The sequence below is a fragment of the Bombina bombina genome, chromosome 1 (assembly GCF_027579735.1).
Source record: "Bombina bombina isolate aBomBom1 chromosome 1, aBomBom1.pri, whole genome shotgun sequence".
Classification (NCBI taxonomy): domain Eukaryota; kingdom Metazoa; phylum Chordata; class Amphibia; order Anura; family Bombinatoridae; genus Bombina; species Bombina bombina.
The window spans coordinates 551,914,928-551,931,733 of record NC_069499.1 but is presented as its reverse complement, the minus strand read 5'-3'; the positions used below and the strand labels follow the sequence as shown (position 1 = coordinate 551,931,733).

Sequence of the window (16,806 nt, the reverse complement as noted above, 5' to 3'; positions counted from 1 at the left end):
CCGACAATCCAGCAGGGTCAATTTTTGACTACCGTGGATCTAAAGGATGCGTATCTGCATATCCCAATCCACAAATCTCATCATCAGTTCCTGAGGTTCGCCTTTCTGGACAAACATTACCAGTTTGTGGCTCTTCCATTCGGTTTAGCCACCGCTCCCAGAATTTTCACAAAGGTGCTAGGGTCCCTTCTAGCGGTCCTAAGGCCGAGGGGCATCGCTGTAGCACCTTATCTAGACGACATCCTAATCCAAGCGTCGTCCCTTTCCAAAGCGAGGGCTCATACAGACATTGTGTTGGCCTTTCTCAGATCTCACGGGTGTAAGGTGAACATAGAAAAAAGTTCACTGTCACCGTCCACAAGCGTTCCTTTTCTGGGAACAATAATAGATTCTGTGGAAATGAAGATCTTTCTCACAGAAGTCAGAAAGGCAAAGCTTCTAAAAGCTTGTCGAGTTCTTCATTCTATTCCTCAACCCTCCATAGCTCAATGCATGGAAGTAATACGACTAATGGTCGCAGCAATGGATGTGGTTCCTTTTGCTCGAATTCATCTAAGACCATTACAGCAATGCATGCTCAATCAGTGGAATGGGGACTATACAGACTTGTCTCCCCAAATTCAAGTAGATCAGGTAACCAGGGACTCACTTCTCTGGTGGTTGACCCAGGATCACCTGTCTCAGGGAATGAGTTTCCGCAGACCGGAGTGGGTCATCGTCACGACCGACGCCAGCCTCTTGGGGTGGGGCGCGGTCTGGGACTCCCTGAAAGCTCAGGGCCTATGGTCGCGGGAAGAGTCACTTCTCCCGATAAACATTTTGGAACTAAGAGCTATATTCAATGTGCTCCTGGCTTGGCCTCAGCTAGCGGAAGCCAGGTTCATAAGATTTCAGTCGGACAACATAACGACTGTTGCGTACATCAATCATCAGGGGGGAACAAAGAGTTCCCTAGCGATGAAGGAAGTAACCAAGATAATCCAATGGGCAGAGAATCACTCCTGCCATCTATCTGCTATTCACATCCCAGGAGTAGACAACTGGGAGGCGGACTATTTGAGTCGTCAGACTTTCCATCCGGGGGAGTGGGAACTCCATCCGGAGGTCTTTGCTCAGTTAACCCAATTATGGGGCATTCCAGACATGGATCTAATGGCGTCCCGTCAGAACTTCAAGATACCTTGCTACGGGTCCAGATCCAGGGATCCCAAGGCGACTCTAGTGGATGCATTAGTGGCGCCTTGGTCGTTCAACCTAGCATATGTGTTTCCACCGTTTCCTCCCCTTCCCAGGCTCATAGCCAGGATCAAACAGGAGAAGGCCTCAGTGATTCTGATAGCTCCTGCGTGGCCACGCAGGACTTGGTATGCAGACCTGGTGAATATGTCATCGGCTCCACCATGGAAGCTACCTTTGAGACAGGATCTTCTAGTACAAGGTCCATTCGAACATCCAAATCTAGTTTCTCTGCAGCTGACTGCTTGGAAATTGAACGCTTGATTTTATCCAAGCGTGGGTTTTCAAATTCTGTGATAGATACTCTGGTCCAAGCCAGAAAACCTGTGACTAGAAAGATTTACCATAAAATATGGAAAAGATATATCTGTTGGTGTGAATCCAAAGGATTCTCCTGGAGTAAGATTAAAATTCCAAAGATTCTCTCCTTTCTCCAAGAAGGTTTGGATAAAGGGTTGTCAGCTAGTTCTCTAAAAGGACAGATTTCTGCATTATCCGTCTTGTTGCACAAACGACTGGCAGCTTTGCCAGATGTACAAGCTTTTTGTTCAGGCTTTGGTTAGAATCAAGCCTGTTTACAGACCCATGACTCCTCCTGGAGTCTAAATTTAGTTCTTTCAGTTCTTCAAGGGGTTCCGTTTGAACCTTTACATTCCATAGATATTAAGTTATTATCTTGGAAAGTTCTGTTTTTGGTTGCTATTTCTTCTGCTAGAAGAGTTTCTGAATTATCTGCTTTGCAGTGTAATCCACCATATCTCTTTTTTCATTCAGATAAGGTTGTTTTGCGTACTAAGCCTGGTTTTCTTCCAAAAGTTGTTTCCAACAAGAACATCAACCAGGAAATAGTTGTTCCTTCTTTGTGTCCGAATCCAGTTTCAAAGAAGGAACGTTTATTACACAATTTAGATGTTGTTCGTGCTTTAAAGTTCTATTTAGAAGCAACAAAAGATTTTAGACAAACCTCATCTTTGTTTGTCGTTTACTCTGGTAAGAGGAGAGGTCAAAAAGCTACTGCTACCTCTCTCTCTTTCTGGCTGAAAAGCATTATCCGCTTGGCTTATGAGACTGCCGGACGGCAGCCTCCTGACCGTATCACAGCTCACTCTACTAGGGCTGTGGCTTCCACATGGCCCTACAAGAACGAGGCTTCTGTTGACCAGATATGTAAGGCAGCGACTTGGTCTTCTCTGCACACTTTTGCCAAATTCTACAAATTTGATACTTTTGCTTCTTCGGAGGCTATTTTTGGGAGAAAGGTTTTGCAAGCCGTGGTGCCTTCCGTTTAGGTAACCTGATTTGCTCCCTCCCTTCATCCGTGTCCTAAAGCTTTGGTATTGGTTCCCACAAGTAATGGATGACGCCGTGGACCGGACACACCAATGTTGGAGAAAACAGAATTTATGCTTACCTGATAAATTACTTTCTCCAACGGTGTGTCCGGTCCACGGCCCGCCCTGGTTTTTTAATCAGGTTGAAAAATTTTTCTTTATACACTACAGTCACCACGGCACCCTATAGTTTCTCCTTTTTCTCCTAACCGTCGGTCGAATGACTGGGGGGCGGAGCCAGAGGGGGAGCTATATGGACAGCTCTTGCTGTGTGCTCTCCTTGCCTTTCCCTATGGGGGAGAATATTTCCCACAAGTAATGGATGACGCCGTGGACCGGACACACCGTTGGAGAAAGTAATTTATCAGGTAAGCATAAATTCTGTTTTTCAGTAAATTGATTACTATTATCCCAGCTGGGTGCGCTTAAAACAACTTTAGTTACTGTACATTTTTTATACACTATTTAACTCCAACCGGAGAAACCTATTTGTTTAGCTAGCAGTTACAAACCCGCATCATAGCAGTATTGTACCTGTGAGAACCCCTAGCTATTTCTGGGCTTCTATTTTAGACGGTGGGAGATATTTAAGAGTGGTTTATATTGGTACCTATCACCCTAATACGAAGTTCACTTGTATCCATTACTTAACCCCACCTCAGCCTGGTTGTATTACTATCTGTCTTTAGATACTAACATCGTAGGTGTTGGCTAATTTTATTATTTAAATTTAATTTATAATTTATCTATACCTAAAATATTCATAATTAATTGATGAACACCAGTTTTCTCTGCTCTAATATATTGAAAGTAACAACTCTGTGGTTGTCCATTACTGTCCTAAGTTACAAACACGTACTATAGCAGTATTGTACTGTACCTGCGAGAACCCCCTGCCATTCCGGGGTTTCTCCTATAGATGGTTGGAGGTACCTAACAGTGGGTTTTATATGTAATTATTATTAGTATTATACGTAGTATACTTGTATATATTTTCTCAATTCCACCTCTGCCCACTTATATTACTACCTTACCTCGGACAATAACACTGTAGTTTTTGGTATCTTTTAGTATTTGAACACTGGAAGAAATATAGCCAAATCGATCGATACCAAGGTTTACAGCCCATACATTCCAAGTAAGAACTTTGGGGTTGCCTAACATCACTAGAAGTATTATTTACTGCAGGGGGGATGATTTGGCGATTAGTAATACTAATAGACTATTAGCCCGAACAAACTTTGATACAGGGTCTGAGTACGCACAGGGTGCTAATTACTTTTTAGTGGAGTATACTATTATTCTACCCATGTTTCAATATTTACTGCCTCTTTGTATTTACTGTACATACTAATATAAAATAACACTGCTTACTATCAGCAGAAGAAGAAATATTGTCAATAGGCCCATGTTTCAATATTTACTACCCCTTGGTATTTACTGTGCATACTAATATAAAATAACACTGCTTACTATCAGCAGAAGAAGAAATATAGCCAAATCGATCGATACCAAGGTTTACAGCCCATACATTCCAAGTAAGAACTTTGGGGTTGCCTAACATCAGTTAAATAACACTGGCCTATTGCCAAAGTATATGCACTAACAGTAATATGTGTATGACAGAGATTCTCTCACCATATAATTATTTTATTATTATTATATTTTTTTGACTATACAGCTTTTTTCTGGTGAGTGAACTTCTATTGGTATTCTTCCACTGTACCATTATTACTTGTCAGGCCATCTAGTGGCCCCCCTTACTGCTCTAGCCTTCAACTAGACTTTCAGTATTAGCATTTCCCAGTTTTAGTCCTTATTTGATCATAATTCAAAGGTATTCAACTTTATTCCCAGAGCTATATATCCACTGGGTTTTTACCCGTACAAGCTATACACTCATTTTATCCTACTGTGGTTTTTATTTTTCATATGTTTTAATCTTTATTTATTAAAAGTTAAGTTTTATCATCCCACACTTTAGCTGGATGGTCTCCTATTGCAGCATCCTATGGCTCTTGTTTTTGGGTGATGTTGAGTGCTACTTATGTACATACTTTGCAATTGCTAAGCAGTTGCTTTTTCTGTTTGCTCCCTCTATATGTACAGCACCGCAGTCACCCCAGTACATATTACTTCATTCCTTTTCCCCTATATTCTAAGGGGTATGAAATATTGGGTTATCAGGACACATCCCCTTTAGTGCCATCATTATTCTTTCTTGTTCTCCGAGTGTAATTGTACTGTTGGTTCAACAGTTTCTCCCAACGATAGAGCACACACTAGTATATTACTTCCACTAATTGAAATATCTAGTCGGATTTTAAAATAAGATTGAGATAATAATAACTAATACCTTAGCCATAGATTTCTTTGATAATACAATAGGAACCAAATTTTGACAATGGCTGACATTCTCGGCAAAGATCGTTCTGACATACCAAGAGAACAATAGATCTGGACAATATGTTTAGGAATAATGCGACAGAGGAGTGTATTCCTGTCATGTCATTAGAATCTACATTGAAATAAGTACACAAAAATATGTTTAAGCAAGAGAAGGTCTGGTGGAACCAACAATTCTTTAATAAATACATTGAACAGAAATTGATTCCAAGAGGATTAAGAATCTGTAATGACTGTAATGTTTAACATAGGTCTATTTTATAAATAGTTTGTTGTGTAGCTGTAGCATTCAAACACCAAATGATATGAGACTTAACACTTGGTAATCAGAAATACAGCAATTTAGTGCAATGGAAATAACCCAGGTAAAGAGTATAAATATATATATATAATCTGTATATATATATATATTAGCAAACAAAATAAGAACTTAGTAAATGAGGAACACTAAAGGTTGCAATTCCAATGAGAGCAGTGATCCAAAGTAACAAGCAAGCATGGATTAGTAAATTGCAGCTGTTAAAGGCAAGTCTATATACAAGTAATTAGCACAGTTAGTATACTTGCTTATCCGGTGGTATTTGGATGATGAATACTTGCTTCCCCTGAGATGATGTAGCTAGACTCCGGTAAGTAGAGCAGGTAGGTTCTGGCAGAAGGTAAGCAAACTTCAGATGAGCTGTGATAGTTTTACCCAGCATGTAGTGACTGGTAATGGAAGAAAGCAGGCGGAGGGATACGTGCTGCAAGTAGATCCGGCAATCCAGGTAACTGAGGCTGCAATGATTACAGCAGCATGGAACAGAGACTGCAGCAGAGAGACACAGGAGCAGCACAGCTAATTATCAGGATGCAGTCAATCAAAGGTGAAAAAATAAGAAAATAAGTAGAGCTCAGGTGAATACTAGTAAATTCAGCAAAAAGAGTTCCAATAACTCCAATACAAATGTACAAGTTATTAGAGGGTTAAATTTGACTTGAATATGAGACACCAGGCAGGGTACAATTCAGATACTCTGCTTAAACAAAATAAACAAGCAAAGAACCAAAAAGGAAATGAGGCTATAAAGGGTAAATAGGCGGAGTTTACTAAAAGGAACATTACTTAAAGGGACATTACTTAAAGGAGCATTACAGAATCCAACTTTTTCCAGCATTTGAGTTTGAAAATCATATACTTACAGATGAATGGGAAACAGCCCTATCGGAATGTTCAGTAAAACTTATGAACATTCTGATTAAACATGATAAAGAAAAATATGAAAAACTCGAAACAACAATCCAGGAACAATACACTCAACTAAAAAAGTTTGAAACTCATTCAGATTTTGAAAAAATGTATAAAAATTACCAAAAAGAGCTCGACCAATATATCAAAGAGTTAAGAGATATGAAACAAGGCAAACTATTAAGAGACATTCATGACTATGGAGATAAAAAAGTATATAAGTGGCGAAGGAGGAATTTTTATAAAAACAACTCCAGAACCTCCAAAGCAAATATGATTCAGAGCGAGATATCGGATATTGATGGGGAGGATAATGAGATTAGTGAATCCGGCACTAATACCCCTAATGCATCCACCTCTACGTTTACTTTGCCATCTAGAAACAAAAGGAAAAGTTTTTTAGATGAGGGTGCATCAGAAGAGGTAGAACCTCCAGACAGGGGAAAAAGTACCAACAAAAGACCAACCAGAACAATGGGTCATACCAGATCTTCCCACAGGGGAGGCCGGCAACAACGGAGGGCAAAGAGCCCGTTCTCCCATATGAGACTAAATCATTGAAAATTATTAATTTATCTCAATATGAATTGTCCCCAGCACACATCTCAGTACTATCTAAGGGCTTGTCCTATTGCCCAACTGGACAATTGAACAAATTTGAAGTGATTAAAGATATACAACCTTATGTGTGCAAACTAAACCTCAAAAAATTCTTTGCCAAAAAATCTGATCCCACCAGCTCCGATGAAGATATATTGGCCTTAAAAAACCTAGAAAGTCTAATGAATGACAGTGAACCTGAATCCAAATCTTGGAGGAAAAAACTAAAAGCTAGATCTACCTTGGTACCTAAATACAATCTATCACCTCAATTGGAGATATTCAATCAGTTAGTATGCCAGTAGAATTCACAATTAAAAATTCTGCAGCAACCACAGAATTTAACTAAAGTAGAAAAACTGGCCCTAAAAGAAATACAAACTTGGGAGGATGTAATAATCAGGGAGGCCGACAAGGGGGGCAATATAGTTCTCTGGCCCGTACCCATGAACATGAAACAAGTCGAGAAACAACTTAAGAATATACAATGCTACCAGAAGTTATTTAATAATCCTAGTGAATCCAATAGTAAGATCTACAAAAACCTCATTAAAGAAGCTGCTAGTATGGGACTAATTAACTCAGATGAAATTAAATTTCTCTCGACTAAAGAACCGAAAGTCGCAACCTTCTACCACATTCCCAAGATCCATAAGAACATTGACAATCCACCCGGTAGGCCCATTGTATCTGGTAATGAGTGCCTTTTGGGATGTGCCAGCAAGTACGTTGACCATAGACTAAGAGAATTTGTGGAGGCCTTACCATCATTCGTGAAAGACAATATGGAGGTATTACAGAGACTGGATAACATCACAGTAAGTAAAGAAACATGGCTGGTAACCGCAGATGTGGAATCCTTGTATACCTCCATAGAACATGAGAAGGGTCATTCTTTTTGGATCAGGGATCTAAGGAAGATCCTACTCATGATTTGTTCATCCTTAAACTCATACGCCTAGATTTAGAGTTCAGCGTTAGCCGTCAAAACCAGCGTTAGGGGCTCCTAACGTTGGTTTTGACCGCCCGCTGGTATTTAGAGTCAGTCATGAAAGGGTCTAACGCTCACTTTGCAGCCGCAAATTTTCCATACCGCAGATCCCCCTACGCCATTTGCGTATCCTATCTTTTCAATGGGATCTTTCTAACACCGGTATTTAGAGTCTTGGCTGAAGTGAGCGTTAGAAATCTAACGACAAGACTCCAGCCGCAGCAAAAAGCCAAGAGTTAAGAGCTTTCTGGGCTAACGCCGGTTCATAAAGCTCCTAACTACTGTGCTCTAAAGTACACTAACACCCATAAACTATCTATGTACCCCTAAACCGAGGCCCCCCCACATCGTCGCCACGCTGATACATTTTTTTAACCCATAATCTGCCGACCGCACACCGCCGCAACCTACGTTATCCCTATGTACCCCTAATCTGCTGCCCCTAACATCGCCGACCCCTATATTATATTTATTAACCCCTAATCTGCCGCCCCTACCTACAATTATTAACCCCTAATCTGCCGACCGGACCTCACCGCTACTATAATAAATGTATTAACCCCTAATCCGCCTCACTCCCGCCTCAATAACCCTATAATAAATAGTATTAACCCCTAATCTGCCCTCCCTAACATCACCGACACCTAACTTCAAGTATTAACCCCTAATCTGCTGACCGGACCTCACCGCTGCCTTGTACCTGCAGGTAAAACTGGTAGGCAAAGGTGATGAAGTTATATTTATGGACAAACTCTAGCCGCTAGATTTAGAGTTCTGCGGCCAAAGGGGTGCGTTAGCTACGCATGCTTTTTCCCCCCCGCACCTTTTAAATACCGCTGGTATTTAGAGTTCACAGAATGGCTGCGTTCGGCTCCAAAAAGGGTGCGTATAGCATATTTACCGCCACTGCAACTCTCAATACCAGCGGTGCTTACAGATGCGGCCAGCTTCAAAAACGTGCTTGTGCACGATATCCCCATTGGAAACAATGGGGCAGTTTGAGCTGAAAAAAAACCTAACACCTGCAAAAAAGCAGCGTTCAGCTCCTAACGCAGCCCCATTGTTTTCTATGGGGAAACACTTCCTAAGTCTGCACCTAACACCCTAACATGTACCCCGAGTCTAAACACCCCTAACCTTACACTTATTAACCCCTAATCTGCCGCCCCCCACTATCGCTGACCCCTGCATATTATTAATAACCCCTAATCTGCTGCTCCGTACACCGCCGCAACCTACATTATCGCTATGTACCCCTAATCTGCTGCCCCTAACACCGCCGACCCCTATATTATATTTATTAACCCCTAATCTGCCGCCCCCAACGTCGCCGCTACCTACCTACAATTAATAACCCCTAATCTGCCGACCGGACCTCACCGCTACTCTAATAAATGTATTAACCCCTAATCCCCCTCACTCCCGCCTCAATAACCCTATAATAAATAGTATTAACCGCTAATCTGCCCTCCCTAACCGACACCTACCTTCAAGTATTAACCCCTAATCTGCCGACCGGACCTCGCCGCTACTCTAATAAATGTATTAACCCCTAAAGCTAAGTCTAACCCTAACACTAACACCCCCCTAAATTAAATATAATTTAAATCTAACTAAATAAATTAACTCTTATTAAATAAATTAATCCTATTTAAAGCTAAATACTTACCTGTAAAATAAACCCTAATATAGCTACAATATAAATTATAATTATATTGTAGCTATTTTAGGATTTATATTTATTTTACAGGCAACTTTGTATTTATTTTAACCAGGTACAATAGCTATTAAATAGTTAATAACTATTTAATAGTTACCTAGTTAAAATAATTACAAAATTACCTGTAAAATAAATCCTAACCTAAGTTACAATTAAACCTAACACTACACTATCAATAAATTAATTAAATAAAATACCTACAATTATCTACAATTAAACCTAACACTACACTATCAATAAATTAATTAAATACAAATAAATACACTAACTAAAGTACAAAAAATAAAAAAAGAACTAAGTTACAAAAATAAAAAAAGAACTAAGTTACAAAAAATAAAAAAATAATTTACAAACATTAGAAAAATATTACAACAATTTTAAGCTAATTACACCTACTCTACGCCCCCTAATAAAATAACAAAGCCCCCCAAAATAAAAAAAATGCCCTACCCTCTTCTAAAATACAAATAGAAAAGCTCTTTTACCTTACCAGCCCTTAAAAGGGCCTTTTGCGGGGCATGCACCAAAGAATTCTGCTCTTTTGCCTGTAAAAAAACATACAATACCCGCCCCCAACATTACAACCCACCACCCACATACCCCTAATCTAACCCAAACACCCCTTAAATAAACCTAACACTAAGCCCCTGAAGATCTTCCTACCTTATCTTCACCACGCCGGGCTTCACCGATCGGTCCAGAGGAGGCTCCGAAGTCTTCATCCAAGCCCAAGCGGGGGCTGAAGAGATCCATCATCAGGCTGAAGAGGTCCATCATCCGGCTGAAGAGGTCCATCATCGGGCTTATGTCTTGATCCAAGCGGCGGCTGAAGAGGTCCATCATCGGGCTGAAGTCTTCTATCAAGCGGCATCTTCAATCTTCTTTCTTCCGGATCCATCTTCATCCCGCCAACGCGGAACATCCATCCTGGTCGACGACTTCCCGATGAATGACGGTTCCTTTAAATGATGTCATCCAAGATGGTGTCCCTCGAATTCTGATTGGCTGATAGGATTCTATCAGCCAATCGGAATTAAGGTAGGAAAATTCTGATTGGCTGATGGAATCAGCCAATCACATTGAGCTTGCATTCTATTGGCTGTTCCGATCAGCCAATAGAATGCAAGCTCAATCTGATTGGCTGATTGGATCAGCCAATCGGATTGAACTTGAATCTGATTGGCTGATTCCATCAGCCAATCAGAATTATCCTACTTTAATTCCGATTGGCTGATACAATCCTATCAGCCAATCAGAATTTGAGGGACGCCATCTTGGATGACGTCATTTAAAGGAACCGTAATCCGTCGTGAAGTCGTCGGCCAGGATGGATGTTCTGCGTCGGCGGGATGAAGATGGATCCGGAAGAAAGAAGATGCCGCTTGATAGAAGACTTCAGCCCAATGATGGACCTCTTCAGCCGCCGCTTGGATCAAGACTTCAGCCCGATGATGGACCTCTTCAGCCGCCGCTTGGATCAAGACTTCAGCCCGATGATGGACCTCTTCAGCCGCCGCTTGGATCAAGACTTCAGCCCGATGATGGACCTCTTCAGCCCGATGATGGACCTCTTCAGCCCGATGATGGATCTCTTCAGCCCCCGCTTGGGCTTGGATGAAGACTTCGGAGCCTCCTCTGGACCGATCGGTTATACCCGGCGTGGTGAAGATAAGATAGGGAGATCTTCAGGGGCTTAGTGTTAGGTTTATTTAAGGGGGGTTTGGGTTAGATTAGGGGTATGTGGGTGGTGGGTTGTAATGTTGGGGGGGTATTGTATGTTTTTTTTTTACAGGCAAAAGAGCAGAATTCTTTGGGGCATGCCCCGCAAAAGGCCTTTTAAAGGGCTGGTAAGGTAAAAGAGCTTTTCTATTTGTATTTTAGAATAGGGTAGGGAATTTTTTTATTTTGGGGGGCTTTGTTATTTTGTTAGGGGGCTTAGAGTAGGTGTAATTAGCTTAAAATTGTTGTAATATTTTTCTAATGTTTGTAAATTATTTTTTTATTTTTTGTAACTTAGTTCTTTTTTTATTTTTTGTACTTTAGTTAGTGTATTTATTTGTATTTAATTAATTTATTGATAGTGTAGTGTTAGGTTTAATTGTAGATAATTGTAGGTATTTTATTTAATTAATTTATTGATAGTGTAGTGTTAGGTTTAATTGTAGATAATTGTAGGTATTTTATTTAATTAATTTATTGATAGTGTAGTGTTAGGTTTAATTGTAACTTAGGTTAGGATTTATTTTACAGGTAATTTTGTAATTATTTTAACTAGGTAACTATTAAATAGTTATTAACTATTTAATAGCTATTGTACCTGGTTAAAATAAATACAAAGTTGCCTGTAAAATAAATATAAATCCTAAAATAGCTACAATATAATTATAATTTATATTGTAGCTATATTAGGGTTTATTTTACAGGTAAGTATTTAGCTTTAAATAGGATTAATTTATTTAATAAGAGTTAATTTATTTAGTTAGATTTAAATTATATTTAACTTAGGGGGGTGTTAGTGTTAGACTTAGCTTTAGGGGTTAATAAATTTATTAGAGTAGCGGCGAGGTCCGGTCGGCAGATTAGAGGTTAATACTTGAAGTTAGGTGTCGGTTAGGGAGGGCAGATTAGGGGTTAATACTATTTATTATAGGGTTATTGAGGCGGGAGTGAGGCGGATTAGGGGTTAATACATTTATTAGAGTAGCGGTGAGGTCCGGTCGGCAGATTAGGGGTTAATAATTGTAGGTAGCGGCGACGTTGGGGGCGGCAGATTAGGGGTTAATAAATATAATATAGGGGTCGGCGGTGTTAGGGGCAGCAGATTAGGGGTACATAGCGATAATGTAGGTTGCGGCGGTGTACGGAGCAGCAGATTAGGGGTTATTAATAATATGCAGGGGTCAGCGATAGTGGGGGCGGCAGATTAGGGGTTAATAAGTGTAAGGTTAGGGGTGTTTAGACTCGGGGTACATGTTAGGGTGTTAGGTGCAGACTTAGGAAGTGTTTCCCCATATAAAACAATGGGGCTGCGTTAGGAGCTGAAGGCTGCTTTTTTGCAGGTGTTAGGGTTTTTTTTCAGCTCAAACTGCCCCATTGTTTCCTATGGGGATATCGTGCACGAGCACGTTTTTGAAGCTGGCCGCGTCCGTAAGCACCGCTGGTATTGAAAGTTGCAGTGGCGGTAAATATGCTATACGCTCCCTTTTTGGAGCCGAACGCAGCCCTTCTGTGAACTCTAAATACCAGCAGTATTTAAAAGGTGCGGGGGGGAAAAAGCATGCGTAGCTAACACACCCCTTTGGCCGCAGAACTCTAAATCTAGCGGCTAGAGTTTGTCCATAAATATAACTTCTTCACCTTTGCCTACCAGTTTTATCTGCAGGTACAAGGCACAGCTATGGAAGTAAAATAAGCAGGCAATGTATTATTTAAATGGGACAAGACTTAGCCAAACACAGGAGGAAAGGGATTTGGGGGTAGTAATAGATAACAAGCTAAAGATGGGTGCACAATGCAGAGCAGCAGCTTCAAAGGCTAATAAGATATGAGCATGTATTAAAAGAGGCATTAACTCAAGGGAGGAAAGCATAATTCTGTCACTATAAAAAGCCCTGGTAAGACTTCACCTTGAGTATGGAGTGCAGTTCTGGGGACCAATCGAAAAAAAAAAAGATATTGCATAACTAGAAAAAGTTCAAAGAAGGGCTACAAAGCTAATAAGGGGATTGGAGAATTTAACCTATGAGGAGAGGCTAGCCAAACTGGGTCTGTTTTCTTTAGAAAAAAGGCGCTTAAGAGGTGATATGATTACTTTATATAAATATATTCAAGGCCCATATACAGAGATGGCAGAAGCTCTGTTTATTCCAAGAAAATTGTTTGTGACCAGAGGTCACAATTTAAGGTTGGAGGAAAGGAGATTTAATCTCCTGCAGCGGAAACTTTTTTTTCCCTGTAAGAGCTATAAAATTGTGGAACTCATTACCAAAGGAGGTAGTGAATGCCAATACCCTATATACATTTAAAAATTGTTTGGATACATTTCTGTCTATAAACAAAATTAATGGATATGATTGCTAGTATTAAATGGGTCACCTTTTAGTGGGATTATTTAAGCTTAACTGGAGTTTTTTGTAAGTATTTTAGATTTGTATAGGTTGAACTCGATGGACTTCTGTCTTTTTTCAACCTCATCTACTATGTTACTATGTTACATACTCCAACCTATTTTTAGGGTGTTGGGAGAAACAGACTGTGTTTACTGATTCCCATACAGTTGAGACCGACCAAATACCACTATGAATTTGGTATATAGATGATATTCTATTCATGTGGGAAGGAAGCAAAGATGATTTAGAGATTTTTCTACAAAAACTAAATAAAAACAATTTAAACATCAAATTGACATACTCAATGAGCCAATCGGAAATCAACTTCCTAGATTTGGTTATATCCAAAGACATAGAGAGAAAAATCCAAACCAATCTTTACAGGAAAGAAACCACTACTAACAGTCTACTCAACAAAAATAGTGCACATGCTCCTGGAACCACAAAATCACTACCTGTAGGTGAATTCCTACGGATAAGGAGGAATTGTAGTGACAATTAGCTATTTAATCAACAAGCTAAACAACTGGAAATTAGATTAATGGACAGAGGGTACAGTAGAAGAAATATAAAGAAGGCAAAAACAAGGGCCTTGCACATCGACCGTACGGACTTACTCCAGAAAAAAACAAGAAAAAGGATGAACAAACAAGATTAATTATAACGTACAATCCCCAAATCCATTCAGTAAGTGAAATCATAAAAAAACACTGGCATATTCTAACATTGGATCATGATCTGAAACCAATTGTAGGAGATAGAGTTAAAATAGGCTACAGGAGAACCCAAAACAATAAGAATATGGTCTCCAGTAGCCATTATCAGGTGGGCAAAATGAGAACGGCAGTTGCTTCTGGCTCTTTCCCTTGTGGCACATGTTCCTCCTGCAAGCATATCAGAAATACCAATATGATCCAAGATCAATTTGGACATACACATAAAATGAAGAACTACATCAGTTGCTCTACTGAAAGCATAATATATGCATTACACTGTAGTTGCTCCAAAATTTGTGTGGGTATGACTAGCAGGAAACTGCGTATCAGACTTCAGGAACACGTTAGAAATATTAAAAACGCTGCCAAAGATTTGGAAGATGGTAAAATGATCTCCTCAGTGGCATCCCATTTCCTTTCATACCACCGTTCGAACCCAAGAGATCTGAAATGTCAGGGAATTGAAAAAATCCCCTAGGAATCGGGGGGGGGGGGGTAAATTGGAACAAGCTCTATTGAGAGCAGAATGTAGATGGATATATCTACTCAACTGTGTCCCTCCGAAAGGACTTAACAAACAGAACAATTATTACTGTTTCTTATGAACAGCACAATATTTCACTTCCCTACAATGAACAGCTTCTATTCAGTGAATGTGTTGTATTTTATTCTCTTATACTTATGATTGACCCTCTTCTGTAATAATAGCATCTATATATGACTTCTTTTATGATCCATTTCCATGTGACTGGGTCACCTATCAAGCGGGTAACCACACTTGTAATCACGTCCCCGTCCTTACCCCTTTCACCCCACCGCTTGCCCTTTCCCCCCTCCTAATTAGAGAGGGTACTGCACCTTTTTGACACATGCCATATTATCCTATAACTCAGAACAGTTTGTTCACGTGAATCCGTTTTTGATCACCCCTCTATTTAGTCACTTAACTCTGGGATTATTACCCCTTATCCAGCACCTACTACATTTTATTCAATATGTCCTCACTCAGTTAATGTTCATACTTCACACACGCAGCAACCTGTTTGCTTCCTTGTATTAGGTTCTATACAAATTGTGGATTTAGCACAATCCCCCTTCCCCCTTACTTTCACATTTTGGGTATGATTCACTACCCTGCGGCACATTTCCATATATATTGCATTTTATTCCCCCCCTATAATGACGTCATATCTACTTAGATACGATTAATCATCTAAGTTTATAAAGTGAGTTTAATCGGATATTACTCTGGAGATACATGTTTACGTTTATGCTGTAGCAGTGTATTATCCTTAGGATCGGAAGAACACATCCATTATATAACTTGCCCCTCGGATTTTTATCATTCACTACTGTCTAGGGTCTATTATGAGTTATTGGTTCTAAATTATATGCAGGTTACCTAGCAACGACTTGGATACAATTGACAGAACTCGATCTGTTATATACACACCCCCTTGGGAACCAATCAACAGATAGTTAACCGGGGGCCAATCAGAAGGCAGAAATAGCATGTGTCATTTGATATTCAGCCTTTGACAAAGGCGAAACATGTCAGGGCAAACGGGGACTTTGTCTCTTTTTAAAAATCAGTAGTGTATATGAGTGTGAGCTGATATTAATTTGATTAATCCTATTAAGGACCTAACCGCTTAAAAAACTGGTTGATAACTTACGTTACAGATGCAACATTTATAGCTTTATTAACTGTATTAAGTTTAAGAATATTTTCAGTAAATTGATTACTATTATCCCAGCTGAGTGCGCTTAAAACAACTTTAGTTACTGTACGTTTTTTATACACTATTTAACTCCAACCGGAGAAACCTATCTGTTTAGCTAGCAGTTACAAACCTGCATCATAGCAGCATTGTACCTGTGAGAACCCCTAGCTATTTCTGGGCTTCTATTTTAGACGGTGGGAGATATTTAAGAGTGGTTTATATTGGTACCTATCACCCTAATACGAAGCACACTTGTATCCATTACTTAACCCCACCTCAGCCTGGTTGTATTACTATCTGTCTTTAGATACGAACATCGTAGGTGTTGGCTAATTTTTTATTATCTATACCTAAAAGAATCCTAATTAATTGATCGACACCAGTTTTCTCTGCTCTAATATATTGAAAGTATCAACTCTGTGGTTGTCCATTACTGTCCTAAGTTACAAACACATACTATAGCAGTAATGTACTGTACCTGCGAGAACCCCCTGCCATTCCGGGGTTTCTTCTATAGATGGTTGGAGGTACCTAACAGTGACCTAGATTTAGAGTTCGGCGGTAGCCGTGAAAACCAGCGTTAGAGGCTCCTAACGCTGGTTTTAGGCTACCGCCGGTATTTGGAGTCACTCAAAATAGGGTCTAACGCTCACTTTTCAGCCGCGACTTTTCCATACCGCAGATCCCCTTACGTCAATTGCGTATCCTATCTTTTCAATGGGATCTTCCTAACTCCGGTATTTAG

At 39.9% G+C, this 16,806-nt stretch overlaps 1 protein-coding gene across 1 annotated transcript in view; it reads left to right on the top strand.

The window, feature by feature from the left end:
* LOC128659728 (aldehyde oxidase 1-like) overlaps positions 1-16,806 on the top strand; it is a 561,780-nt gene that overhangs the window by 531,155 nt on the left and 13,819 nt on the right. The gene's annotated exons all lie outside the window — the stretch shown is intronic.